A 27,743-nucleotide genomic window follows, 5' to 3' on the forward strand; every position below is an offset into this window, starting at 1 on the left:
CCAGAGAAGTCTGGTCAGAAGTGGTCTTCATGGAAGAGTTGCTGCCAAAAAGCCATTCCTCCAAATTAGAAACAAAGCCAAGAGACTCACCTACGCACAAAAACACAAGGACTGGAGTGCTGAACAATGGCAGTAAGTGCTCTGGAATAACGAGTCAAAATTTGAAACTTTAGCTCAAACAGAAGGCAGTTTGTCTATAGAGGAACTGGAGAGTACCACATAGATGAGCATCTGCAGCCGACAGTGAGGCACAGCTGAGGTTCCTGCAGATTTGGGACTATATTTCTGCAAATGGAGTTGGTGATCTGAACAGAATTAACAGAATCCTCAATGATGAGAAGTACAAACAGATTCTTGTCTATCACGCAATACCATCAGAGAGGCATCTAATCTGTCCCAACTTCATTCTGCAGCAGAACAATGACACAGCCAAGGTCATAAAGAACCATCTTCAGTGAAAAGACAGGGGGATCTGCAACTGATGGTATGGCCTCCACAGAGCCTTGATCTCAATGTCAAGGCTGTCTGGGATCACCTGGAGGGTCAGAAGTGAAACAGCTACAGTCTTTAGAAGAACTGTGGCAAATTCTCCAAGATGCTTGGAACAAACTACAAGCCAATTTTCTTATAAATCGTACCTAAGAGAATTGATCCAGTTTTAAAAGGGTAGTCACACCAAATATTCATTTGATAAGTTTTTTTTTACTGATTACTGATCTTTATAATTTTTTTTGATATTTGGAAACTTTATATCATTTTTAAAAGCACCTTCACTTTATAATTTTTTAAACGTCTGCCTAATACTTTACCACAGTACTGTACACTTTACAAAAAGAAACTTATTAGAGAACTACCCCACTTTCACAACATAGCTCTTGGTAAAAAGCCTCTACTGGGTGCAGCTTATTCCGGGAGAATCTGTTTCCACCTCCAAGGACAAGAGACCACATGAATTTGATTTATTTTAAACTAAGTACAATGATAGATGGATGACATTCATCTAGCAACAAAAAGCCATCTTACTCACCAAAAATATCAGTTCTCAGATTCTCGTTTGCAGCCTACACCTTGTCTGTGATATCAGGTCATTAAAATGCAAAGTACTAACTATTCCCTCTTCTACTTCAATCAGAGCTGCAGCTTGTCCTTCCAAAGATGAATGCATTGAGTAATTCTATAGCCACAATGTAAGACAGGGATACGGTGAAAATTGCAAACAAGTTACCAAAACAATAACTTCCAATTGCCACAAATGAAAGCTGTATTTTCAAGAGTTAAACTTTAAATATACTAAATTTTAGAGATTGTGGTTACTCTGAAGACTATCTCAAAATTTGTAGATCAGTATATTATTCTTTTAACACACTTTTTTTTCCTCCTGATCCTACAAATTTTCTATCACCTGCTGCTTTCTCTTCAATTACTGGTGAGAAGAAGAAGAAAGTCCTTAAGTCCAAGTGGAGTCATCGGGACACCGTCATGACAGCATTTTTTTTTAAGCAGGCTTTCTTATTTTCACGAGGCCGAGTTGCTAGCTCGATGCTCAACACAAGACAGTTGGGGAAAGCATGCAAGGGAGCCGGCTGGATTCGAACTCCAAAGTCCCCAATGCAGATTCCACTACGCCACCAGCCGGCTGTTACTGGTGAGAAGTGGAACCTTTTTAGGGACACTGCTTAGGGATTGGGAGGCTGTTTTCAGATCAGAGGATAAGACAACTAAGTCAACAAGAGCCATGTACTCCCATTCCATTAGGAAAGGAAAGCCAGAGTTCTCAAAGAAAATTCACATCACCTTTGTGACACCAGGGTCATGCAGCATATGTGCAAAGGTATACAAACCGTAACAGGTTACAAGTCCATCCTGCGCATCAACAGCAACGCTTCCCCTTCTAATAGAACACAAGACCATAAGACATAGGAGGAAAATTAGGTCCTTCAGCCCATCAAGTCTGCTCCGCCATTCCATCATGTTAAGAGCAAAAAGATTGTAAGGGATAAAATTGGTCCTCTTGAAGATCAGAGTGGTCGGCTATGTGCGGAACCAAAGGAAATGGGGGAGATCTTAAATAGGTTTTTTATGTCTGTATTTACTAAGGAAACTGGCATGAAGTCTATGGAATTGAGGGAATCAAGTAGTGAGATCATGGAAACTGTACAGATTGAAAAGGAGGAGGTGCTTGCTGTCTTGAGGAAAATTAAAGTGGATAAATCCCCGGGACCTGACAGAGTGTTCCCTCTGACCTTGAAGGAGACTAGTGTTGAAATTGTGGGGGCCCTGGCAGAAATATTTAAAATGTCGCTGTCTACGGGTGAGGTGCCGGAGGATTGGCGAGTGGCTCATGTTGTTCCATTGTTTAAAAAAGGATCGAAAAGTAATCCAGGAAATTATAGGCCGGTGAGTTTAGTATCGGTAGTAGGTAAGTTATTGGAGGGAGTACTAGGAGACAGAATCTACAAGCATTTGGATAGACAGGGACTTATTAGGGTGAGTCAACATGGCTTTGTGCGTGGTAGGTCATGTTTGACCAATCTATTGGAGTTTTTCGAGGAGGTTACCAGGAAGGTGGATGAAGGGAAGGCAGTGGATATTGTCTACATGGATTTCAGTAAGGCCTTTGACAAGGTTCCGCATGGGAGGTTAGTTAGGAAAATTCAGTCGCTAGGTATACATGGAGGTGGTAAATTGGATTAGACATTGGCTCAATGGAAGAAGCCAAAGAGTGGTGGTAGAGAATTGCTTCTCTGAGTGGAGGCCTGTGACTAGTGGTGTGCCACAGGGATCAGTGCTGGGTCCATTATCATCTATATCAATGATCTGGATGATAATGTGGTAAATTGGATCAGCAAATTTGCTGATGATACAAAGATTGGAGGTGTAGTAGACAGTGAGGAAGGTTTTCAGAGCCTGCAGAGGGACTTGGACCAGCTGGAAAAATGGGCTGAAAAATGACAGATGGAGTTTAATACAGACAAGTGTGAGGTATTACACGTTGGAAGGACAAACCAAGGTAGAACATACACGGTTAATGGTAAGGCACTGAGGAGTGCAGTAGAACAGAGGGATCTGGGAATACAGATAAAAAATTCCCTAAATGTGGCATCACAAGTAGATAGGGTCGTAAAGAGAGCTTTTGGTACATTGGCCTTTATTAATCAAAGTATTGAATATAAGAGCTGGAATGTTATGATGAGGTTGTATAAGGCACTGGTGAGGCCGAATCTGGAGTACCGTGTTCAGTTTTGGTCACCAAATTACAGGAAGGATATAAATAAGGTTGAAAGAGTGCAGAGAAGGTTTACAAGGATGTTGCCGGGACTTGAGAAACTCAGTTACAGAGAAAGGTTGAATAGGTTAGGACTTTATTCCCTGGAGCGTAAAAAAATGAGGGGAGATTTGATAGAGGTCTATAAAATTATGATGGGTACAGATAGAGTGAATGCAAGCAGGCTTTTTCCAATGAGGCAAGGGGAGAAAAAAACCAGAGGACATGGGTTAAGGGTGAGGGGGGAAAAGTTTAAAGGGAACATTAGGGGGGACTTCTTCACACAGAGAGTGGTGGGAGTATGGAATGAACTGCCAGATGAGGTGGTAAAGGCGGGTTCCTTTTTAACATTTAAGAATAAATTGGACAGATACATGGATGGGAGGTGTATGGAGGGATATGGTCTGTGTGCAGGTCAGTGGGACTGGGCAGAAAATGGTTCAGCACAGCCAAGAAGGGCCAAAAGGCCTGTTTCTGTGCTGTAGTTTCTATGGTTCTATGGTTAAATGCTGTCTTCCCAATCTTCAGAAGAGTCAGTCGATTATATCTAATGTGACTATTAGCTTCTTGAGCAAGAAATGCGAAGGAAGTTGCAGGAATTAGCAGTACACTCTAACGTTGGTATGGAGCTTGCAATATGCCTGTTGTACGCAGCGACATCTTGTCCAGGAGTGTATAGCTCAGGATCTTGAATGGTGGTTTTTTACTACCTTCTGCAGGGTCTTGTGGTCTGATGCCCTGCAGCTTCTGAACCACACAATGATGTAGCCAAACAGGGGACTGTTGATGGTGCTCCTGTGGGAAGTTGTTGGGATGGGGGCGGGGAGCCTTGCACCTCAAGCTCCTCAAAGTGTATGCTGCTGTGCCAAGATGACTAATGAGAAGCTGTTGTGTGTCCAGGTTAATTATCCATTATGCACACTCCAAGGACATCTGTTCTCTTCGCTCTCTCCACGGCAGAGCCATTGATGTACAATGGAAAATGGTTGAGCTGCACCTTCCTCATGCCCACAATAATTTCTTTTGTCTTGTCCATGTTAAGACTCACACCATTGGACAAGCCTGTCTACCTCCTCTCTGGATGCTGATTCATTATTGTTGCAGATGAGGCCAACTACCATTGTATCATCAGTGAACATGATGATGTGGTTTTAGTTGGATCTGGCAGTGCAGTCATGAGTCAGCAACATGAACAGCAGCAGGCTGAACCTTTTTTCGGTGGGGGGGGATTTGTGGGGAACACCAGTGCTCAGCGTGATGAAGCTTGAGATGTTGCTGCCAGCTGGGACTGACTGACTGGGGTCTTTCCATCAGGAAGTCTAAGATTCAGTTAATGAGAGGGGTGTTGAGTCCTAATGAAGATAGTTTACCACCAACCTTTGAGTGATGATCATTTTAAACACTGAGCTGAAGTCGTTGAACTGCATCCTGGCAAATGAGGCATTGTTTTTTTTAGGTGGGAAAGGACAGAATGGAGGGCCAAGTCTATGGCATCATCTATGGACTGGTTTGAGCAATAGTATGAACTGGAATGAGTCTAATGTAGCTGTAATGTAGGATTTTATACAAGGGTGTCCCTTCTCCCCATTTCTGACATTTACCAGGAACGTTGTAAAAGAAGGGCCTGAAGCACTGTTGAGGATTCTACCACACATCCCAAAATTTCTTTGACCAACTACCATCAGGAACAAAGTATAGAAGCATCAGGACTAGGACTGCCAGACTGGTAACAGCTTCTTCCCCGAGGCTGTGAGACTAATGAATGCTCTGCCACCATTGAGGTCTCGTCACTAGGACAGTGAGCTGCTTACCCGTGCTGTGCACTTCACATGCATTTTGAATTATATTTTATTAAAATATCTGTGGTACTATTTTGTTTCATGCGTTGGGTGTGATACATGTATTGTGGGTGCACTGGTTTGGAGGAACGTTGTTATGCTTGGTTGTTTATACAGTATGTAGTCAGGTCACAATAAACTATCCTCTGGTTCCCTCACACTAATGTCCTATCTAATACTACCCAAATCACCCAAGAATGTAGGATTTAGAAAGCAAGGGATGTGCGAGAGATTAAAAAAATACTATGCTTGATCATTTTCTAGAGGTTCCCACTTCTACTTCAGCAGTAGTACAGCCATGGCCACAAATTACACCAGCATCGTCATCACCTCTAATTTTGCAGCTGAAGATGTGCAGCAAAGTACAAGCTAACAATATGCAAGCATTCATAGTCATAATTCAGGGAAAATATGTTTACTGATCCATTTGATGCAAGAAGCATCAGGAACAAAGGTGATGAACTGAGAGCTTGGATACATACATGGAATTATGATGTAGTGGCCATTACAGAGACTTGGCTGGCACCAGGGCAGGAATGGATTCTCAATATTCCTGGATTTCAGTGCTTTAAAAGGGATGGGGGGGGGAAGGGGAGGAGGAGTGGCATTACTGGTCAGGGATACTATTACAGCTACAGAAAGGGTGGGTAATGTAGCAGAATCCTCTTTTGAGTCAGTATGGGTGGAAGTCAGGAACAGGAAGGGAGCAGTTACTCCATTGGGAGTATTCTATAGGCCCCCTGGTAGCAGCAGAGATACCAAAGTGCAGATTGGGAGGCAGATTTTGGAAAGGTGCAAAAATAACAGGGTTGTTATCATGGGTGACTTTAACTTCCCTAATATTGATTGGCACCTGATTAGTTCCAAGGGTTTAGACAGGGCAGAGTTTGTTAAGTGTGTCCAGGACAGATTCCTGTCACAGTATGTTGACAAGCCAACTGGGGAAATGCCACACTAGATCTAGCATTAGGTAACAAACCGGGTCAGGTCACAGATCTCTAAGTGGGTGAGCATCTGGGGGACAGTGAACACTGCTCCCTGGCCTTTAGCATTATCATGGAAAAGGATAAAATCAGACAGGACAGGAAAATTTTTAATTGGGAATGGCAAATTATGAGGCTATAAGGCTAGAACTTGCAGATGTGAATTGGGATGATGTTTTTGCAGGGAAATGTACTATGGACATGTGGTCGATGTTTGGGGATCTCTTGCAGGATGTTAGGGATAAATTTGTCCCGGTGAGGAAGATAAACATAGAAACATAGAAAATAGGTGCAGGAGTAGGTCATTGGGCCCTTCGAGCCTGCACCACCATTTAGTATGATCATGGCTGATCTTCCAACTCAGAACCCTGTACCTGCCTTCTCTCCATACCCCCTGATCCCTTTAGCCATAAGGGCTATATCTAACTCCCTCTTAAATATAGCCAATGAACTGGCCTCAATTGATTCCTGTGGCAGAGAATTCCACAGATTCACCACTCTCTGTGTGAAGAAGTTTTTCCTCATCTCGGTCCTAAAAGACTTCCCCTTTATCCTTAAACTGTGATCCCTCGTTCTGGACTTCCCCAACATCGGGAACAATCTTCCTGCATCTAGCCTGTCCAATTCCTTTAGGATTTTATACATTTCAATAAGATCCCCCCCTCAATCTTCTAAATTCCAGAGAGTGGTTGGTTGGTTGGTTGTTCATCCATCGTTGACGTCGATGAGGACCTCGACACCATTATGATGGTGTCAAGACTAGCGCGTGATTTGGATTTAAGTGAGGGAGAGTTGCGCAGTGTCAGCCTCACTCTATCTTCCCAATTCCCATCTGGATCCAGTGGCAAGACAGAGTCTAGACGGCTGGAGATGGCACTAGGCGCAATGGATGACCGGGACGTCTTCTGTGTCTTATTCTGCTCTACACGTTCCACGACGCTTGCAGAGACCGCCTTCTTGACTGTTGGACCTTCCATAGGTCTCGTCCGCTCAATCCGCCGGAGTCTGCCTTCACATGCAGGGATAGACAACTCCCTATCTCACCAAGGGTTTGAGACCTGTCGGCTACCCTCACCTGGTTTAGCCGGCTTGTGGAAGCCGTTGCCCGGGGTATGGCCGCTGTCGCATGCAAACAGCTACGGGGAGCCACAGGTGAGAGCTGAGTGCCAGGTGGGGACCAAAGGTGGACTAACCGCCCTGAAAAGGACGCAACATGTTCCCCACCAGAGGTGCTACCCCTCCCTGACACCCCAAACACCCAGAGAGTATAAGCCTAGTCGATCCAGTCTTTCATCATATGAAAGTCCTGCCATCCCAGGAATCAATCTGGTGAACCTTCTTTGTACTCCCTCTATGGCGAGAATGTCTTTCCTCAGATTAGGGGACCAAATCTGCACACAATACTCCAGGTGTGGTCTCACCAAGGCCTTGTACAACTGCAGTAGTACCTCCCTGCTCCTGTACTTAAATCCTCTTGATATGAATGCCAGCATACCATTCGCCTAAGAATGGTAGGGTGAAGGAACCATGGGTGACAAGTGAGGTGGAAAATCTAGTCAAGTGGAAGGAGGCAGCATATATGAGGTTTAGGAAACAAGGATCAGATGGGTCCATTGAGGAACATAGGGTAGCAAGAAAGGAAGGGGCTGAGAAGAGCAAAAAGGGGGCATGAGAAGGCCTTGGCGAGTAGGGTAAAGGAAAACCCCAAGGCATTCTTCAGTTATGTGAAGAACAAAAGGATGACAAGAGTGAAGGTAGGACCCATTAGAGATAAAGGTGGGAAGATGTGCCTGGAGGCTGTGGAAGTGAGCGAGATCCTCAATGGATATTTCTCTTCAGTATTCACCAAGAGGGAACTTGATGATGGTGAAGACAATATGAGTGAGATTGATGTTCTGAAGCATGCTGATATTAAGGGAGAGGAGGTGTTGGAGTTGTTGAAATACATGAGGATGGATAAGTCCCCAGGGCCTGACGGAATACTACCCAGGCTGCTCCACAAGGTGAGGGAAGAGATTGCTGAGCCTCTGGCTAGGATCTTTATGTCCTCGTTGTCCACGGAAATGGTACCAGAGGATTGGAAGGAGGCGAATGTTGTCCCCTTGTTCAAAAAGGTAGTATGGATAGTCCGGGTAATTATAGACCAGTGAGCCTTATGCCTGTGGTGGGAAAGCTGTTGGAAAGATTCTTAGAGATAGGATCTATGGGCATTTAGAGAATCATGGTCTGATCAGGGACAGTCAGCATGGTTTTGTGAAGGGAAGATCATGTCCAACAAGCCTGATAGAGTTCTTTGAGGTGGTGACCAGGCATATAGATGAGGGTAGTGCAGTGGATGTGATCTACATGGATTTTAGTAAGGCATTTGACAAGGTTCCACATGGTAGGCTTATTCAGAAAGTCAGAGGCATGGGATCCAGGGAAGTTTGGCCAGGTGGATTCAGAATTGGCTTGCCTGCAGAAGGAAGAGGGTCATGGTGGAAGGAGTACATTCGGATTGGAGGGTTGTGACTAGTGATGTCCCACAAGGATCGGTTCTGGGACCTCTACTTTTCGTGATTTTTATTAACGACCTGGATGTGGGGGTAGAAGAGTGGGTTGGCAAGTGTGCAGACGACACAAAGGTTGGTGGTGTTGTAGATAGTGTAGTGGATTGTTGAAGATTGCAGAGAGACATTGATAGGATGCAGAACTGGGCTGAGAAGTGGCAGATGGAGTTCAACCCGGAGAAGTGTGAGGTGGTACACTTTGGAAGGATAAACTCCAAGGCAGAGTACAAAGTAAGTGGCAGGATACTTGGTAGTGTGGAGAAGCAGAGGGATCTGGGGGTACATGTCCACAGATCCCTGAAAGTTGCCTCACAGGTGGATAGGGTAGTTAAGTAAACTTATGGGGTATTAGCTTTCATAAGTCGAGGGATAGAGTTTGTCGCGAGGTAATGATGCAGCTCTATAAAACTCTGGTTAGGCCACACTTGGAGTACTGTGTCCAGTTCTGGTCGCCTCACTATAGGAAGGATGTGGAAGCATTGGAAAGGGTACAGAGGAGATTTACCAGGATGCTGCCTGGTTTAGAGAGTATGGATTATGATTAGAGATTAAGGGAGCTGGGCTTTACTCTTTGGAGAGAAGGAGGATGAGAGGAGACATGATAGAGGTATAAAAGATATTAAGAGGAATAGATAGAGACAATACAATTCATAAAATAAAGAATCCAAAGACAAAGCTTGTGGAGAGTACAATAGGGAAAATTCAAGAAAGTTTTGAAACGTATTATCGAGAGCTGTACTCCCAACCCCGGGCCCCCAATGAGCCCTATATAGACAGTGTATTGAATTTTTTAGATCTACCTAAACTTACAGATTTACAAAATGAAAGTTTATTAGAACCAGTAACTGTCAAAGAACTGAACGTGGCCATCTCTAGGTTAAAGGCTGGAAAGTCCCCGGGTTCTGATGGGTTTACCTCAGAGTGGTACAAGTCCCTGAAGACACAGTTAGCCCCATTACTACTTAACACCTTTAATTGGATCTTGCAGAGAGGAGAAACTCCACCTTCCTGGAGAGAAGCGATTATTTCAGTTATTCCTAAAGAGGGTAAAGATAAACTAGAATGTGGCAATTATCGGCCAATTAGTGTTCTTAATTTAGATTACAAACTATTTACATCTATATTAGCGCGCAGATTGGAAAAGCTTTTACCTGGCCTAATCCATTTAGACCAGACTGGATTTATTCAACAAAGACAAACACAGGACAACATAAGGAGAACTCTGCACATATTAGAACAGGTTAATAAGAACGAGACAGAGACAATGGTAGTAGGATTGGACGCTGAGAAAGCTTTTGATTCGGTTAGTTGGGCATTCCTATACAGAGTGTTAGGAAGATTCGGCTTTCAAGAAAGGTTTATTAAAGTAATTCAGACTCTGTATGACAGCCCAACAGCCCGAATTAAGATAAATGGGGACCTCTCTGACTCCTTCATTTTAGAGAGAGGCACTAGACAGGGATGCCCAATTTCTCCTCTCCTTTTTGCGCTATATATTGAACCACTTGCCCAACTAATAAGACAGAGCGAAATCGTAAAAGGTATCAAGGTGGCAGGGATTGAACAGAAAGTGGCGTTATTCGCAGATGATGTTTTGGTCTATCTGAGTGAACCAGAAAAATCATTTATAGGATTGTTTACACTGTTGGATGACTTTGGGAAAATATCAGGTTATAAAATAAATGTAAAGAAAACGCAGGTTATGTCCCTAATTTATACACCATCCAAAAAATTGCAGGATACATACGATCTTAAGTGGGAAGCTAAATCATTAAAATATTTAGGAATAACCCTGCCGAAGGATCTTTCAACACTGTCACAGGTAAATTATGGGCCAATAATCTCAGAGATAAAAGCAGATATGCATAGATGGAATCTTATCCCCTTTTTAAGTTTAAATTCAAAGGATAAATACTATAAAAATGAATATTCTTCCTCGGTTATTATATCTTTTCCGTACTTTACCAGTGGAGGTGGATGATAATCAATTCAGGGAATGGGACAAATGGATTTCCCGCTTCATTTGGCAAGGAAGGAAACCTAGAATTCGATATAACATTTTACAGTTAGGGAAGGAAAGAGGAGGTATGGTTCTTCCTTGCCTGAGAAATTATTTTTATGCCTCACAGATAACCCCTCTGTTATATTGGTGTAATAGGGAATATTAGATGGAAGGAAATAGAATTTGGATTAGTTGACAGTTTTCCTCTTCAGGCCTCAATAGCTGACAAAGGATTGATGGCCCAGTTGGAAAAATTTAATAATGCTTGGATAAATCTTACATTAAAAGTATGGCAGAAGGTGGTTAATTCATGTGGAATTAATAACATGCTAAAACTCTTTAGATGGTGTGCATATGATACCGAATTCCTTCCCAACAGAGGAGATAAAAGATTTGAGCTATGGATAAAGAAAGGTCTTACAACCTACCTCTCATTTATAGATAAAAGAGTATTACAAAGTTTCCAAATCCTGCAGGACAAACATGGCCTAGAACATAATGACTTTTTTAGGTACCTTCAAATACGAAACTATGTTAACCAGAGTTGTAGATATACAGACCTATCAACAGTAGAATTAGAATTTTTCAAGATTCTGAATTCGGCTTGCAGTTCAATACCTAGTAAATCAGTTTCTCGCCTATATAATGCACTCTCCCATGCTAAAAATGTAAATACACTGTATATTAAAGAGAAGTGGGAGAAAGAAGCGGGGTTGGTACTTTCAGAGGAGGCTTGGGGGAAAATCTGCAGCTTTCAATGGTCCTCGACTAATTCTTTGACTTGGAGAGAACATTGTTGGAAAAACATTATAAGATACTTCAAGACCCCATATCAGGAAAAATATAAAGATACAAATGTGATGTGTTGGAGAAGGTGCGGCTCCAAGGAGGCAAATCATTTTCATATTTTCTGGGATTGCCCTAAATTAAGTCTATTTTGGGAAGGTATTCATAGAACATTAGTTAAGGTACTTAGGTCCCAGATACCTCTGAACTTTGAGACGCTCTATTTGGGGCATGTATTGTTCCTTGAACAGAAGGAAGATATAAAGTTGCTGCAGGCCCTCTTAGCGGCAAGTAAGAAATCAATCACTAGAAAATGGCTAAATCCAATACCACCTACATTAGAAGATTGGTACGAAATTATCTTGGAAATATTTAAAATGGAAAAGTTGACCTACTCCCTGAGAACTCAAAAAGAAACATTTTATCAAATCTGGAATAAATGGATTGAATATATAACCCCAATGCGAGCAGACTTTAGATGACTCTCCTAATGATTTATATTGCTCTTCTCATCAACACAGTAATATTGCTAACGTAAGCACCCCTAGTCTAAATGTTTGTTGTTTTTTTTTGGAAAATAGAGAATTAACACAAGTAAAGGGAAAGATTTGGGAAAGGGATAAAAAAAATGAAAAAATTAAGTAAATAAGTACATAGGGATTGGATAATTATGTCTGCGGGCAGGAACAAGCACGAACAAATTGGGATATAAACACCTACAATGGTTGGTATATAGGCTTGTATGCAACATTTTGGACCAGTGGAAATGGTCCAGAAGAGTTGTATGGAAACTATTATTACCATTTTTCTTAACAACTAATTTCATTACTTAGCCTAATAGGTTAGATTTACCACAGTACATAATTATCTATTTAAATGTTTATTTTGCTTTTATATCATCTCAATGTGTACTTAAGAATGTATAAATAATTGTAGTTTTATACATATAAAAAAATGGAAAAGGTTATATGTGTGAAAAAAGTACATGATAATTGTGAACTCCTTATCCAAATAAAAATAAAATTAAAAAAAAGAGGAATAGATAGAGTGGATAGCCAGCGCCTCTTCCCCAGGGCACCACTGCTCAAACAAGACATGGCTTTTAGGTAAGGGATGGGAAGTTCAAGGGGGATACCAGAGGAAGGTTTTTCACTCAGAGAGTGGTTGGTGCGTGGAATGCATTGCCTGAGTCAGTGGTGGAGGCAGATACACCAGTGAAATTTAAGAGACTACGAGACAGGTATATGGAGGAATTTAAGGTGGGGGGTTATATGGGAGGCACGGTTTGAGGGTCGGCACAACATTGTGGGCCGAATGGCCTGTACTGTGCTGTACTATTCTATGTTCTATATTCTATTTCCCAATATTTTTAGTTCACCCCTACCCAAACCCCCTTTACTTCCTTACTCATAATTTACATTTCAATTAAAAGGTAAATACTTTTGACAAATTTTTGCTTACACTCTCCACAAAACCTTCTGACACGTGTATCGTTTTGAAGATTTTGATAATAGATGAAACACAGTGCTGATCACTAGGAAACAAATAAATGTACTCAATATCACACCCCAGACAAGGTATAACATTAAACCACATTAAAGCAATTCAGTCCTGCTGAAGGGTCTCCACCCGAAATGTCGACTGTACTCTTTTCCATAGACACTGCCTAGCCTGCTGAGATCCTCCAGCATTTTGCGTGTGTCGCAAAGATAATTAAAACATCTCCATTCAGGATGATAACATATTGTAATGTCCTTTAACAACTCTGAACAAACTCAAAATGTAAATAGTATTCAACTGCCAAGCATCTCTATATTTACACTTACCTTGGCACGCTTCATTTAGAAACTAGTTAACCAAAACCTTTTGTTATTGCTATCAAATGTAATCAATTTAATCCCCTAGTCCTATTGAAATAAAAGTTGCCTCTACTGCATAACCTTTCTTTTTAATTAGCCTTAAACGTTTACTTAGGTATCAGTACTGTAAATAATGTTTATGAACATTGTTGATCTGCAACTGAGAAGGAGTAAGGCAGTATTCTTACTAATTAGAGGCATCAGGTCATTAATTCGCTGTAATGTCCTGTAAGTTATAAGCTATAATTATTTAAAGAATTTTGGTTTAGGTCTACTGTACACCTGTGCTAATAAAACATTGGAAATTTATGAAAACATAATAATTTATATTCAACTTGCCTATTTGAACAAAGTAATTTCTTTGACTGTTTAGCTTCTTTAAACACTGTAGAGATTTCAAAGAAATCGCAGCACTGTCATCTGTAAAACTTTTTAGCTTTTTTCATCTCTACTCTCAAATTTCCTGAAAAACCAACCCTGCCTTCAACCACCAAATCTTTAAGTTTACTCTCATTTCCAGTGCAGGAAAGGGATTTTAGGGTGCACACTCGTAATCAGAGAAGCAAACTACAGAACATAAATACAAAATAGGAGCAACGAACATAAGGAAATAAGGAGACATAATTTTACTCAAAGTTGATATAATCTGGAACTTAGTATCTCAGGAAATACCAGAGCTGAATGATTAACATCCTTCCAAAAACAAAATTAGGCAGATATAGAAATAAAGAAAATTTGTACGAGAGAGAAGCAGTTGAGTTGGACTGCATTGGAAGATTTTGTGCATCATATTCTACAGAGTGTACATTCTCTTTTACTAAGGATTAAATTTTTCTTCTAAAATGTTTTCTCACTTTAAATTTGCTTTTGTATTCTTTGGTTTTATGTTCACAATGCAACTAACCCTATGTATTCACTTTGTAATTACAACAGGGTGAACTCAGCTTTGCTATTAGAAACTAATAGACACCTCCTTCTCCTTTATTAGGGAGAGAGAGAACCTTTGGGATGTCGAATGCCGGGTGAAACTCAGTCTTTGAGGTCGCTGCAAGCCTGTCTTTGCTATTGCTTTGCTCATGCTGGAGTGCTCAGTGGCAGTGCCGAAGCTTGCTTTTTTTTGCCAGTGGGGGGAGGGGGATTATTGCTTGCTGCCACAAGCATGGGAGGGAGGGGAGCTGGGGGGGGGACTTTGGAATTCTTACGTTTAACTGTCCTTCATTCTTTGGGGCACTTCTCTTTTTTTGTGGATGCTTGCAAAGAAAAAGCATTTCAGGGTATATATTGTATACATTTCTCTGATATGAAATTGGACCTTTGAACCTTTGAGAAGCTAGTAACCAGAAGATACAGCTCTTCACATGAAATAAAGATCAACTGAGAAATTTCCAAGGTCACTCAAAGGTTCACTGCATTTTGTAAACTAAATTGCAGTCAACCAGGAAGTTTGCTTGCAGACAGATACTACAAATCAAGGCAAAAGGAAATAAACAGCAAAGAATGCACAAGAACAATAAATTACTCCAGAGGAACAAGTCAGATTCAAACTTCCCCTATAAATAATGACATCATAGATTTTACAATGCATTGGTATAATAAATTATTACAAGCCTTCGTTAGTCTTACCTATTAGGTCCTTGTCTGAGTATTGAAGCTGATACCATTTGTTGAGAACATTCAATCCTTGCGTGCCACCCCAATATTTCCCTCAGTTCTCTAAATCAAACTAATTACTCATACCCTACCGCACTATCTGCACTTAGCTTAAAATTCTATCATCTTCAATAACCTAATACAAAAACATAAGAAATAGTAGCAAGCCAACTAACCATTGAAATCTGCTCTGCTGTTCATCAATAGCTGAATTCTCACCTTGGGGCCAGTTTCCGCACCACTCTCAAATCCTTTTACCCAAAAGGATAAAAGTAACATCCAAAAATCAATAGATCTGTTTGAAATGAACTGAATAATCAAGCTTCAGGAGCCTTCCAGTATAGACACTTCCAAAGGGCCATTCCCTTCAGAGAAAAAGATTCTCATCAATCTTCACTGCAATCAGCTCGAGCACTCACTTGTGGAAGTGACGGCACGAGGTCGAAAAAGAGATTGGAGTCTTTTTGGCACTCGACAGAAGCCAATAAAACGAAGCAAGGTGTAAGCAGAGCGGCCATTGTTAGAGTGGTCGGGCTTTGGCTCAACAGTCTTTAACGAAAACAGGTAGAAGGTTTAAGCATTTAGTAAGCTTTTCTCTCCCCCCCACTTTCTTTGTGTAATAGTACATAACTAGTGTGGTGACAATGGATCTAGGGTTAATGGTATGTCCTTCGAGTGAGATGTGGGAACTTTCAGGTGCCACAGTAGGGTAGCAATTAGCGTGACACTATTATAGCTTGGGGATTTTCAGAGTTCGATTCCAACACTATTCTGTATGAAGTCTCTGTATACCCTCCCAGTAAAGTACATGGGTTCTCTCCGGGTCATCTAGTTTCTTCCCATAGTCTAAAGATGTACCAGGTAGGCTAATTGGATATTGTAAATTGTCCCATGATTGTGTTTGAGTTAACAGGGTTTGTCGGGGGTTGCAGGGGCAGCATGGCTCAAAGAGCCGTAGGGGCCTAATCCACGCTGTATCACTAAATAAACTCTGGGAGACTCCAGTCTACCTGATAACCACATCTGAATGAGGTGCATCGAGCTTTAGTCCTAAGACTGTGTTAAGGAACTGGAGCTGCAGCTGGATGACCTTCGGCTCATGCAAAAGAATGAGGAGATGACAGACAGGAGCTTCAGGGAGCCAGGCATCTCTGAGTTGTAGGAGGCAGGTACATGGATAACTATCGAGGGAAGGAAGGAGAACATGAAGCCAGTGCAGAGTACCACTCTGGCTGTTCCCCTCTATAATAAGTATACCGCTTTGGATACTGCTGGGTACAAGGGGGTGATGGGGGCGGGGGTGGAGATGAGACCTCTCAAGGTCCTGACACTCTGACACAGAGTTCGATGATTCTGTGGATGTGACAGAGACACCTGGATGACATGTTGCCTCCCAGGTGCCTGGGTCAGGGATATCTCTGATCAGGTCCACAGCATTCTAATTTGGCAGGGTAAACAAACTGAAGTGTGGTGCATATTGGTAGCATATTGGGATAAGGCCCAGAAGAGAGAATATAAGGAGTTAGGAAAAAGGTGAAAAGCAGCACTTCAGGGGTAATAATTTCTGGATTGATGTCTGTGTAGTGCCCCAATAAGGGTAAGAATAGGATGAATTTGCAGATGATTGCTTGGCTGAGGAATTAGTTCAGGGGGCAGTGTTTCAATTTTCTGGATCATTGGGATCTCTTCTGGGGAAGGTGCGACATGTACAAAAAAGGACAGGTTACACCTGAACTTGAGGAACCAACATCCATGCAAGCAGGTGAGCTGGAGCTGTTGAGGAGAGTTTAAACTAATTTGGCAGGGGAATGGGAACCGGAGTGATAGAGTTGAGGATGGGGCAGTTGTAGATGTAGGCCGTAAGTAGATGCAATGTGTAATGAAACTGTGAGGAAGGACAGGCAGATGATAGGGCAAAATTTCAGTCAGTGGGATGAGTTGAAGTGTAACATGGGGGCAAAAATCAAAAAGGGTGATGAAAACAGGACTGAAGGTGTTATATTTGAATGCACAAAGTATACAGAATAAGGTAGATGGTCTTGTAAGCCATTAGAAATTGACAGATATGATGCCATGGGCATCACTGCATCATGACTGAAAGGAGATCACAATTGGGAGCTTAGCATTCAAGGATACACATTATATTGAAAGGACAGGAAGGAAAGCAAAGGGGGTTGGGCTGTCTCTGTTGGTAAAAAGTACATTCAGATCCTTAGAAAGGAGTGACATTGTCATGGTCCAGTCCGTGAAGTCCACATTCTGGTTCACGGTCCAGTCCGTGGACTCAGGACTCTGGGTCTTCCAGCTGTCCCTTGTTTGGTTGAGTTAATCATAGGCACCTGATTCCCATCTTGGGGCTTGGAATATAAGTGGCCTTGGGGTCGAGTGTGAGTTGCTGGTTTGTCTTGTCAAGATTCCCTGGGAGCAACCTGCCGGTGGAAGGCTAGAGCGGCCACTTGCCATCTTTAGGCCGTGTTAGAAAACCATCGCTTCATGAAGCCTTGCTGTCCGTAGTCGGAACCATCTTTGCGGTATGGATTTGGCCATTTCCTGGGCCGAGTGGCCATCAGCCACTCTGAGCTAGGTAGGGATCCGGCTGTTTCCGTAGCCAGCCGAGGTTGCTGGCTGTAACTGCTACTCAGAGCAACCCGATGCAGAGATGGAACTGTCAGTCATTCTTTGGTGTTTGTCTCTTCTTGTCCTCGCCTCCGTGGGGTAAGTCAAGCCGTTCTGCCGTTGCCCTGCAGGGGGGTCCTGTCTCGTCTTGTCTTGTCCTCACCTCCATGGGGTAAGTCAGGCCATTCTGCTGTTGCCCTGCGGGGGGGGGGGTGGAATCTGTCTTGTCTTGTCTTGGCCTCTGTTGGGTAAGTCCGGCCGTTCTGCTGTTACCCGACGGAGGGACCTGTCCCACCTTGGTGTGGAAATGAAGTTGAGTCCTGGCTTGTCGTAGGATACGTCCTGGCTCTTTATCTGTGTTCTGTCCAGTCTCATGTTAGTGTCGTGTTAAAGATGAGTCCCAGCTTTTCAAAGGATAAGTCCTGGCTCTATGTTGATGTACAGTTCCCAGTCTGTCTCCGAGCTCCAGCCTCCGAGTTATCGGCTTCCGCATTCCAAAACCCCAGCTCCCAGCCTGCAAGCCTCAAGAGCCAAGACCCCAGCCTGTCTCCAAGCTCAGGCCTCTAGACCCCAGCCATATCCTGTCCTGAAGCTATGTCATGTCCTTGCCTGGTTCTGGTGTCCGAGCCTGAGACAAGACCCAGGTTCTGGGTCCTTGTCCAGTCTCTGGCTCGGAGTCCAAGCCTTGTCTCCTAGTCCATGGTTTCTAGTCCTGGTCCCGCTCTCCCTCGCCCAGACTCCTAGTTCTTAGTTCCTTGTCCGGGTTCCCTGTCTAGTCCTTGTCCTAGCCCAAGTCTGCATTCTTGTCCCTGCTCCTTGTCTGTAACCTGTCACGTCCCTACTCTAGACAAGTCCTGTTCCTAGTACTTCAGTGTCTGTGTCTTGCATTTGGGTCCGTTCCCAACGCCCCCATTGTGACAGACATAGGATCGGAAGATGTAGAATCCTTGTGGATAGAGTTAAGAATCTGCAAAGGTAAAAAGACCCTGATGGGAATTATATACTGGCCTCCAAACAGTAGCTAGGATGTGGGGCACAAATTGCAACAGGAGATAGAAAATGCATGTAAAAAGGGCAATGTTATGATAGTCACGAGTGATTTCAATATGTAGGTAGAATGAGAAAATCAAGTTGGTGCTGGATTCCAAAAGAGGCAATTTGTAGAATGCCTTAGATGGCTTTTTAGAGCAGCTTGTGGTTGAGCCCTTTAGGAAAAAGCCAATTCCAGACTGGATGTTGTGTAATAAACCAGATTTGATTAGGGAGCTTAAGGTGAAGTAAACCTTTAGAGACAATTATCAAAATATGATAGAATCCACCCTGCAGTTTAAGAGGGAGAAGATAAAGTCAGATATATCAGTGTTACAGTGGAATAAAGGGAAGTGCAGAAGAACAAAACAGGAGCTGACCAAAGTTGATTGGAATCAACTAGCAGAGATGGCAGCAGACTAGCAGTGGTTGGAGTTTCCTGGAGCAATTTCGAAGATGCAGAATGGATAGATCCCAAATAAGTAGTAGTATTCTAAAAGAAGTGTGATGAATCATGGCTGACAAGAGAAATCAAAGATGGCATAAAAGCAAAGGAGAGGCCATCTAATACAGTATCACAAAAATTAGTGGGAATTTAGAGGACTGGGAAGATTTCATAAACAGAAAAAAAGGCAACTAAAAAGCCACAAGGACAGAAAAGATGAAATATGAAGGTAAGCTAGCCAATGATACGAAAGAGTACACAAAAAGTTTATTTCAGATATAGAGGGGTCAGAGTGGATATCAGACTGCTGGAAAATGACACTGGTGAGGTTGAAATGAGGGACAAAGAAATGATGATCAAACTTAAGTATTTTGCATCAGATTACACCATGGAAGATACTAGTAATATGCCAGAAATTCATGTGTGTCAGGGGTCAGGAGTGTGTATACCTGCTATTACTAAGGAGAAAGTACAGGTTTCCCCAGCCACCTGAAGGTAGAGCGTTCCTATGAAACTGTTCGTAAGCCGAAATGTCGTAAAGCGAAGAAGCAGAGGGGGGCGGAGGAGGAGGGGAGATGCAGACCTTTTGATGTCTTCGCTGTTGGTTTCGGGCAGACCTTTTGATGTCTTCTATCCCGCTGTGGTCACCGACTGTGACCCCTCCGTTCCGGATACGATCGTTCTTCCACAGTGAACCCGGCACCCAGGCAAGGGCGGACACACACCCCAGGTTCCCACCGATCGTACCTTTACACCCTGTGAGCCTCTGGTCGGTTCCTGCGAACCGGTCCTCCAAACTCTCGCGAACCGGTCCTCCAAACTCTCACCAACCTGTGGGGGCACACTGCTCTTTCAGGGTCTCGTGGTGTGTCTCGTGCCTTAGCAAACCTGCTCTTTTTATCCCCCTGCTGGGGTATCACCTGTCCATCAAACTTCAAACAGTTCAGGTTCAAAGTAACCAGTCTGTCAATATTCTGAATTGTGTTTCTTTTCCGTTAATCCCCCTCTTCTCTCTTACTAGCATTTTGAATGTTTCTCTATTGTCTCTCTTATCTCTCTCATTAGCATCAATCGTCCGATAGCTTTGTTTGGCGTCACAAATGCTACAAAGTTAACTGGACCAGTTAAGTTCAACTATAGCTTTCCAACAAACACTGGGATATAACCAAGGCTATACATAATTATATGGTGAATGAAGTCTGATTTTAACTGTTCTGCAGATTTGATAAAGCATTTGCTTTGGTAGTCAAGGCTGAAGCATTGAGCATTTGTGTAAGGATAGATCTCTGCTGCATTTCTGTCCTTTCAACAATTCAAAAATTATTGCAAATAATTTCTTTCTTCCAACCTCTGATAAAAATGATTACTTGGTCTTCAATTATCATGTTAATGACCAGAGAAGATTGTCCAATAAAGTCAACTATATCTTTATTTGGAAAGGAAATAAAGTAATAACTTCAAGGTTAGCATCACCTTATTCCAATGCTCTGCTTCTTCTCAAGCACCAACTTTCTGCCCCATCACATCATACCTCAACATCTTTTACAGAATGGTATTCTGTAAAGCGCGTAATCCAATGTTTCCTTAAAAATTCAAATTGTATAGTAATTTGCTCATTCAACCTACAGTTAAACACTGTCAACAATCACTTAAATCTGACAGATTATAGAGCAGCATTTACTTTGGCAAAGAAAAAGAATTATGAGTCTAACTACCGATAATAATTACATATACTTTTCATTTGATTCATATTACTTAACTCTAAAGCCTGACATGTTAGAACTACTTAAGCAACCACTAAACTCCAAATTCCAACACAAATGACTGTCATTCTGCTTGTTAATTACAATTTGACAGCATGATAATATTTGATGAAAGAATTTGAATGAATACAAGTGACTGCACATACTTTTAAGATATGAGAGTAGAAAAATAACTGTTTTATTCATTTACTGATTTTCACACACATTTCATGATCTTTTTCTTCTGCATCCCAGATTTTTTTTTGGTAGTGATTTGTTAATTTCATCAGGGCAAATTTCCTTTTTTGAGAACTTCCTTAATGCCAAAGTTACCTGTCCTTTAATTATTAAAATAATTAAGTTAAAATCATTATAACATCACAAAGCTAAAGCCTTTAGGAACATTGAGAGTAAATGAAACTGTGTCTGCACATCTCAAATGGAATCCGAGATTATCTATAACATTTAAAAATAAAATAATTCAAGATGATAGCCCACAAATATATATCTGGCACAAAAGTTTTTTTTCTAAAAAACTACAGTAGAGCTCTGATAGAGCATCTGACCATTTGGAAATCCCAATGGTTCGGCATCTGATGTTTCCACAATACCCCAGAACTCAACAGTTCCTGCATTCTCCAGTGATCTCAGAGATCCCATGCCCGTATTCCTCCAAGACACACCTCACCCGCGTTTCCACATTTCCTCAAGGCTCAACAAGTGCAAAAGGAATTTTATTATTATACTCTGCAACACAATAAAAAAAACTGGTTTATGAACCACCTTCAATAGTCCAGAAAAATCAGTCAGTCCAGCACTAAAATAGCACGTGTGCCAGATTATCAGTTTTATCGTACACATAATTTAAAATAAGGCAGTAAAGAGGGGAGTAAAATATGCTTTCCAAACAAACCCTGGCTATTTGCCAACACCAACCAGTTTTGCACACTGTATTGAAGTATAAAATATAACTTACCAATGCAGCCTCTCCCAAATACTGTATGTTATGAACAGAACTTCAACTTGGAAAAGGAAAAGCATAATCTGCATGTTTATGCAATAGGTGTAGTAGAAGAAAGCAAACTCAGCATTTAAATCCTACAGACAATGCATAAACATGATTCAGTGATTTTGGACTTGAGCTTAAAATGTTAAAGACATGATAAGAGGCACCGAAAGGGATGCATAAAAAATAAGTTCTTGATGCTGACAGTTAAATATTACACAGATGTGATTTGAATGACTCAATTAGATAGTCAACAGTCTTGCATTCCCTTTGACAGTTGTTGACACATAACTTTCCTGTTAAAGCAGCATTGCAGTTACAGAACACAGGATGGTGTAGTGGCAAAAAAACTGCTCTGTTAATGTTTTAGATTGTACAAGGCAACATTCCAAAAAATGACATGCCAGTGAAGTAAAGTAGTTTTGTACAGCATGCAATGTGATGTTAGTACACAGTTGGAACTGATGAGCCAATTTTCATTTAAAAATCAGACCGCCATCAAAATATTAAACCTAAAGCTGAAACCAAACTGGCATCAAAGGCGAATCCCAAATAACCTTTGTATCCAGGGTTTCAGTGAACACTGGGTGTACTCGAATTTGAGGTTGTTGAATCTGGACAACACTATGGTCAAGGGGTTAACAAAAAAATGACATTATTACTTAAAAGAACTTATAAAATTAGATTCTGTATGCACACTGCCTTATGAGTCTGCAAATGACAAAGTTAACCGCATCTGCTGCAGATCAAGATGTCACCAAGTTGTGGTCTCCATCGAGGTCATGGCTCAGACTTAGTTGATTTTTAAGTTTATAGGGGTTGTTTTTGGTTCAGAGAGATGGAGTTAGGTATCAGGGTAGGTTTAGGGAAAGGGATATGGGGAGGTCAGACCAGAATCTCGGGCTCACTCCACATTCAAAGGCCAGCAACATGGACGTGGAACAAAGGATATCCAACGTAGAATGGCCAGATGGCAGACCAGAATGAGGGTGAGGGTTGGTGGCCACCCCATCTCAGCGAATCATCGGTGGGTTCCAGAATCAGAGTTCCATGCGGACAGGCGGCATAAGGGCTGGCTTCCACTAAGGTACTCGGGTTGCAAGACCAGGGTTGAAAGCCTAGTGTAAGGGATCCCAGTTATCTGTAAGTTTGAAGTTTGAGGCCTGGAGTACAGGGTCTTCATTATCGGCAAGTCCTAAGGTAGATACCAAGATCCAAAGGTTGATCCGATGTCAAGGCCCAATGTCCGCAAATTTACTTGAGACTGGAAACAGCCTGTCCTGAAGTTGGAGGACTGTCTGTGTGCATAGGAGGGAGAAATGATATTCCTGCTCCTGCTGTTCTAAGCATTGCGGGTTGACTATATTGGTACTTGAAAGCTGCCCCAGCACATCCTTAGGTTGTGTTAGTTGGTGACACTAATGACGCACTTCACCATATCTTTCGCTATAAATGTGATAAATAAATGATTCAAAATAATTGTATCACTATAAATGGGCGACTTCAAAAATCTGCAATCATTTCTTCTGGACAGTGTTCTACTGTGCTTAATGTAGTGATTTACTGAACACTATTCAAAAGCAGTCATCAAATGCCAGGTACATTTCGAAACAAAGTGTCCAGGATAGTGACAAGCAATGTCACCTTCCTGGATAAACCATAATAGATCATATAATGAAGTTCTAAGGTATGTACTTTGCAATTGTGTGTATATTAACATATAACAGACACAACTGGCTCACAACTTGTGGCATATTCATTTTCTTCTGTGACGGGGTCCTGAATTACCCCTATGAACTGTGCTTTTGAAAAGAGAGACAGAGGTATTTAACATCCACATCTTGTTTTGAAAAGAGAAAGAAAGAGAGAGAGAGCGAGACGAAGACTAACTTTTGGATTTCTGCTGGGTTGGAGAGAGAGGGCACAGAGCAGCTCGTAAGTCGCTATGGTGACCAAGGGTGGCGTTATTTGATGGACAGTCGATGTTATAGTTTCTCTGGAGTGTGTTTATACTTCCCAAGGACATGGTCTGCTAGTGCATTCTTACACAGACAAGAGATGGGAGGAGTTATTTGAATGACAGTTGGTACTCAGTACGGTGAGATAAATAGGTCAGATGATAGACCTGCAGCACATGTTTTTAGACACTGAATAAGCTTTGTTGTGCCCACAGAAAAAGAGGGTTTTTGGAGGATCAATCAGTGGCTCTTGCAGTGAGAAAAAGGAGCGACTGGTGGGGAGTTGTCCATGTGTCCACCCTTGCCTGGGTTGATGATTCCACCACAGAAAAACGATCCCCTTTGTTGAAGTCACAGTCAGTGACTTTTAAAGGATTTCGGAGGACAACGGGAAGATCGACAGCAACAGCTCACCTGAAGACTAAAATCTCTCCCCCTCTCTCTCCCCATCATGACTCAATTCAATACCATGAACTGACCTGAACTTTACTCATCATCGTAAGTCTATCTATTTACCCCTAGACTTGAAGAAGCCTGGTTTTCATATATATTCCACACTTATATATAATCATTGCTAACGAGTTTGATTTATCTGCATTTTATATTACTGTATTGCATAGTTACTAATAAATAATATTAGTTAATAGCGATACTAGACTCCAAAGTGTTTTCCATTTCTGCTGGTTCTTTAACCCATCACAGTGAACGTGACACTTCAAACTGACAAATTCAATACTGGAATTATAAGAATGTTCTGATGCTGCCCAGCTCACAAAATGTCAAACAACATTGCAGACTTTTCTTTGCAGAGTTAAAAGTCTGTGTCCAGAACCAACAGTGACAAGATGGAATTTGTGGTTTCAGATAGAATCTGAGAGCAAGTTGGAAATTTTAACATGCATGCAACTGATCTCACTATTTAGTGACAGTTTCATGGCTGAAAATTCATTCCCTGCAATTCCAAACAATTAAAGTATCAAATCCCTTGAGATGTGTTCTATTCATATCCATCAATAATATGCAAACAAATTTGACACACAAGGCAGAAGAAATTGTGCAAAAGTAACACAGCAAGATGTAGACTGGTTTGTATTACATACAGCAGCATTCAGAAAAACAGCAGGCATAACTGAACAACACTACTGCAATTGTGAACAGGGAGATGCAAGACCAACTTGAATAGTCCAAAGTTCATGCAGCCAGTCATTTCTGAAGGCAATTTGAGACTGCATTTGATTCAAACATTAGCAAAGTACAAGCTCCCTCTGGATGTGATGGCTAATTTTGATCATGATAAATCACAGCCCGCTCCATAAAAATACTTTGCAAATCAATGAATAACTAGTCAGCAGAAATGTTGGAAACCACTTTTTCTAAACCATCCAATCAGCAGGAAATGGTCATTAATGGACCAAAGAAATAAAAGATCATGAATCACTTCTCAGGCAAAGGAAGATTTGCAGCTGCAGGGAAGTAATAGTTCCGGTCACAAGACATCATGCAGAAGTTGCTTAGGGCAATGTCCTTTGCCCAATCATTTTCAGCTGTGTCATCAATGACCCTCCCTCCATTATACAGTCAGAAGTTGGTATATTTGCTGTTGATTTCATAATCTAAATTTCAATTCACAATGGCTCAACAAAAGCAGTGCATGTCTGTACACTGTAAAACTGAGACAACGGGCAGAGATTAATGGAGCAAATAATACTCATACCACAAAATTACTAGGTATTGACTACATCTAACAGAAGATCTAAACAACTATTATAGATATATAATGATATTATCACCAGAGTCTAAAAAAAGTACATTAGTAGAAAAGGACCACAGTGTGAGGTTCTTCTGCTACTGGAGAGGGAGGGGTCAGGTTGGTGAGGAAGCCCCTCAATGTTTATAGTAGTGTACCACCTCAGAGGACCACACAAGTGGCACCAGTGCTATTAGTGTGTAAGAATGTAATAGAGCAGTACTAAAAACATAGACTATGAATGTAAAGAATGAAAAAGCATTACAGGTTTCCCCCGCCATCCGAAGGTAGAATGTTCCTATGAAACGGTTCGTAAGCCGAAATGTCGTAAAGCAAAGAAGCAATTACCATTTATTTATAAGGGAAAATTTTATGAATATTCGCAGACCGAAAAATAACCTACCAAATCATGCCAAATAACATATAAAACCTAAAATAACAGTAACATATAGTAAAAGCAGGAATGATATGTAAATACACAGCCTATATAAAGTAGAAATACTTTTCCACAATCATTACTGAACTGCTCTCCGTAGCAAAAATCTCACGCAAGAGCTATTGGCAGAAAACCTCATGCAAGCGCTGTTAGCATCAACATGGCGCAAGTTCTCTCCAGTAACCTTTAAGCTATGAAGCTGCCAAATCATACCAAATAACACATAAAAATACACAGCCTATATAAAGTAGAAATAATGCATGTACAGCGTAGTATCACTTAGCGGAATCTGGAAGACAGCGCCGAGCACACGGATGATGGTGAGTTAGACTGAGTCGTCGCAGGTTGGGTGGTGCAGTGGCCCCCACCCTCCAGGCCACCAAGCGATACATTGCCGCGAAGCATGCAGGGGTGCAGTGGTAGCCGGGAGGAACACAGCACATCTTTAAGAAAAAAGCCGAAACAAACATGCTAATTAATTAGGTGCCGCCCAGCACGTAATTGTCAGCCCAGATCAGTGCCGATTTCCGATTGCATCGTCTCTGATCTGGGCCAACAATTATGTGGCACCTAATTAATTAGCATGTTTAATTCGGCTTTTTTCTTAAAGATGTGCTGTGTGCCTCCTGGCTGCCTTTGCATTCTCCACGAATCGGTATCTGTCCGAGGCCTGGGGGTTAGGGTGGTGGGACACTGAGGTGTCATCTCGTCGTCTGTTTCCATTAGAGCAGGCAGCTCATCTTCTCCTATGACTGCTCGCCTCGATGTCGAAGGTTGAGGTTCGTCGTCTGCTGTGGCTAGGCTTGCTTGACTGCTGAGCTGCGCGCATTTTTCTATCACACAGTTCTTTGTAAGGACTCAAACCATCCTGCAAATATCCCCTAAACCGACGTACCCTTTCAAAATTAAAGTCGTACTTTATCATTACTCATTCAGTTTCGATTGTTATCCTTTTTTCTTCCAATTGCATCGGCTCTTCATCTGTCAGTTCTTGGTCATGGGATGCCAAAACCACTTCAACATCATGTTCGTCAGCTTCCACAAGCCAAACTCACTTTGTTCTTACTTCGTTCACCATGATCAAAACGCTTAATTATGTCTAGTTTTACGCTAAGTGTAACACCCTTACGAGCTCTTTTAGGCTTTTCCAATACCATAGCACTCATCTTGCAAACGGCTGCTTACAGGCACGTGTTAAAGCAATGCCGTTCCGAATCCGGGGACAGCGGCTGCTCGAGGCGTGCGCTGTGTTTTATCGCGCGCCGCTTTTTTTTCATAACAGTGAAAACATCTTCTGAAAGCGAAAACAGGGTACTAATGTAGGTCTTTCATAATAGTGAGGTTTCATATGTTACGAAAGTACACATAGACTAAGATGTTAACTGTCCTGTGCTGGCACCAGTGGGATCAGCAGTTGGTCTGCCACCCGTCTTCAGGAGAAAGAGAGATAAGGAAGACAATGGAGCAGCATTTGGAGATGTTAATGAAGAGACGGGAGAGCTGTGAAGACTGGCTCCTCTTTGAACCCTGAACTGTTTGAAGTGATGGACAGGCGATACCCCAGCAGGGGGATAAAAAGGGACAGGTTCGCTAAGGCAAGACACACACGACACCACGAGGTAACGAGACCCTGGAAGCGGTGCGCCTCCCACAAGTCGGTGGGAGTTTTGGAGGGCTGGTCGCGGGACCAAGCCATAGACGCACAGGGTGGAAAGGAACAATCGGCGGGAACCTGGTGTGTGTGTCCGCCCTTGCCTGGGTGCCAGGTTCACTGTAGAGGAAGGGAGGGGTCACAGTCGGTGACCTCAGAAGACATTACAAAGGGCTCGCCC

General features: G+C 42.1%; 1 protein-coding gene across 2 annotated transcripts in view; it reads right to left on the minus strand.

Moving 5' to 3' along the window:
* dnm3a (dynamin 3a) overlaps window positions 1-27,743 on the minus strand; it is a 245,604-nt gene that overhangs the window by 211,524 nt on the left and 6,337 nt on the right. The gene's annotated exons all lie outside the window — the stretch shown is intronic.

Source organism: Mobula hypostoma, chromosome 12, assembly GCF_963921235.1.
Source record: "Mobula hypostoma chromosome 12, sMobHyp1.1, whole genome shotgun sequence".
NCBI classification, from domain to species: domain Eukaryota; kingdom Metazoa; phylum Chordata; class Chondrichthyes; order Myliobatiformes; family Myliobatidae; genus Mobula; species Mobula hypostoma.